This window comes from Oryzias melastigma, linkage group LG5, assembly GCF_002922805.2.
Source record: "Oryzias melastigma strain HK-1 linkage group LG5, ASM292280v2, whole genome shotgun sequence".
Taxonomy (NCBI): domain Eukaryota; kingdom Metazoa; phylum Chordata; class Actinopteri; order Beloniformes; family Adrianichthyidae; genus Oryzias; species Oryzias melastigma.
Genome location: NC_050516.1, coordinates 29,647,069 through 29,649,716, shown reverse-complemented (window position 1 = coordinate 29,649,716; position 2,648 = coordinate 29,647,069).

Genomic DNA, 2,648 nt, shown 5'->3' with positions numbered 1-2,648 from the left:
CTGCTGACTCATACCTTCACGGTGTACTAAGGTATTTTCACTGCAGCTGTAGTGACACCACTGTCGTTTGTGCAATTTCATCATTTTTTTAGTTATGCTGTCAGATTTCAGTTCTAAATATGAGGCTTTGATTAAGGACCCACTCCAAGAACATTTTTAACATGTTCTTGTGGCATTTTTCTTTTGATGGAGGATAAATATAAAGAAAATTAAGCTTAAAATGGCATTTCTGATTATTTCTTTATGTAAATCATTGTGAATCGAGAGCCGCTGAAGAAAATTCAGTTGGAAAAAGCTTGTAGCTGTGATGTAGGTGCTACAATCAGTGGACCACAAGCTCCCTGGTGGGCCCCACATGGCTTAAAAGTTGACAGAAAATGTGCCCCCCTCCACAGATTCCATGGAGGCCCTTCCTGTGTTTCCCCACATTGGCTTAAGTAGGCACTCAGTGGGTTGGCTCGCTATGCTAGCCTGCCGCCTGGTGGAGTGTGGAGCTCGCTAGCTCAAGACAGCGTTGCTTGCTAGCTCGACAAAGCTAACTTTACTAACTTTATACAGTGTAGCTTGCTAGCTCGATAAAGCAGAGTTCACTGGCTCAATATTGCGTAATTTGCTAGCTTAATAAAGCTAACTTTACTAACTTTATACAGTGTAACTTGCTAGCTCGACAAAGCTAACTTTACTAACTTTATAAAGCGTATCTTGCTAGCTCGAGAGTTCACTGGCTCAATATAGCTAATTTGCTAGCTTGATAAAGCTAACTTTACTAACTTTATACAGTGTAGCTTGCTAGCTTGATAAAGCTAACTTTACTAACTTTATACAGTGTAACTTGCTAGCTCGAGAGTTCACTGGCTCAATATAGCGTAATTTGCTAGCTTGATAAAGCAGAGCTCACTACCCTGATACAGAGTAGCTTGCTAGCTCGATAAAACAAAGTTCAGAGTTTGATGAAAGACTTTGTATCCCTCCGCTTGGAGGGACAGATTTAAAAAAACTAAAATTTCTGGAGACACTTTCACTAAAAATGCACCTTCAAATGGAGGGGAAATTAGAAGGGAAGAATTCATGTTAAGTTTCAATTGGAGCTGCAACAAATAGCCGCTAATCGACGACTAATCGACTATTAAAATAGTCGACAGCTAATTCAATAGTCGATTAGTCGTTACTTTGTATTGGACGAGGTTGGAGTCTAACAAAGTTGAAAGTTATAATGTCACTAATACAGCTTTTTTGACTATTTTGGCATTTATTGTGTTTTTTAGGATATTTTGGAGTTTAGCTAAGATTTCAGCTACATGTTAGCAGCTTAGGCTAACTTACGCTTTTTTCAGCTTTATAGGCTAATTTAGCATTTAGCTAATATTTTAGCTGGCTATCAGCTTCAGAGTTTTCAGCTGTCAACTTCAACGTTTTCAGCTATCATTTTCAGCATCTTCAGCTATCAGCACTAGCATCTTCAGCGGCCAAATTCAGCTTACAGCATTCACACTAGCATTATCACAGGTAATGCTGTATATCTAGTTTTTAGTTGGTTTAAAGCTAATGATGGTTAAAATGTTTGCTTTACATTCAGTTTGTGCATGACCCGATTAGTCGACGAATCGGAAAAGAATGATCTATTAAAATAGTTGTTTCAATTTTGAATTTATTTGTTTGTTTGTATGGATTTAACTAACAATAAATTGTATCTAGATGAATTTGTCTACTTTTACACTTGTGTGCAACAATTCCGAAGCTCAGACTTTATTTTGCATATAGCCGAATAAAAAAGGAGAGTTACACGGAACAAAGAGTAAGTGATACTTGGTCAAACAAAAATTCTTTCTCTGTCTCTAAAGCTGTATACATACATACATATTTTACACTTACATTTCACACTGTCCTGGTTTTGGTGTTGGGTCTGGCTGAATCCTGCAAAATCTCATCCAATGTCTGTTGTGTGATTCACAGATAAGCCAGAGGAACAGTTGTCGTTTGCTGTTGGAGGTTTTTTTTTTTTTTTGTTGCAGATTTATCTTTCAAAATGCAATAAAGGCGACAAAATAAATGTGAGTTTTGACCTTTACAAGGCAAAGTTTACCTTAGGAAAATCCTCTGATGCCAGTACAGGCTTGGCGGGGACAATGTAATGATTTAGTGAGCTAGAGGCCATCGTGGTCGTGGAAAACATTCAACAATCAGCATTACATTACTGGCCCCAGGATGCAGGAAATGGAACCTTGTTTTTTAAACATTTTATTTATAGCAAAGCTGCAATCAGCAACAGAAACAATAATGTTTAATTGAATTTTCTTCAGCATTTATCCCACATATAATAATAAAAAGCAACTTTTTCTATTATTTTTATTCAATTATTAACAAAGAATTAAATGACCATTCTCGAGCATTTCTCCTCCAACTATCAGTTGCTCCATGTTGCTTCACATTTTCTCCGAGGCTTTTTTACTCTTCATAATTATTTTTCCTTTAGTGGATTTCTTTGCAAAATATCTGGTGTATTGGCAGCTTCACACTTGTGTTCTCTCAATTGAATCTGCTATCCTTGAGCTCGTGTGTCATCAGTAGCTGCCTGAATAGTGCAGCAATCTTCCTCCCTCTCTGCTGCTCCTCCATTGTCGCACTGCATTCAGGAGGAGGATGAGGAC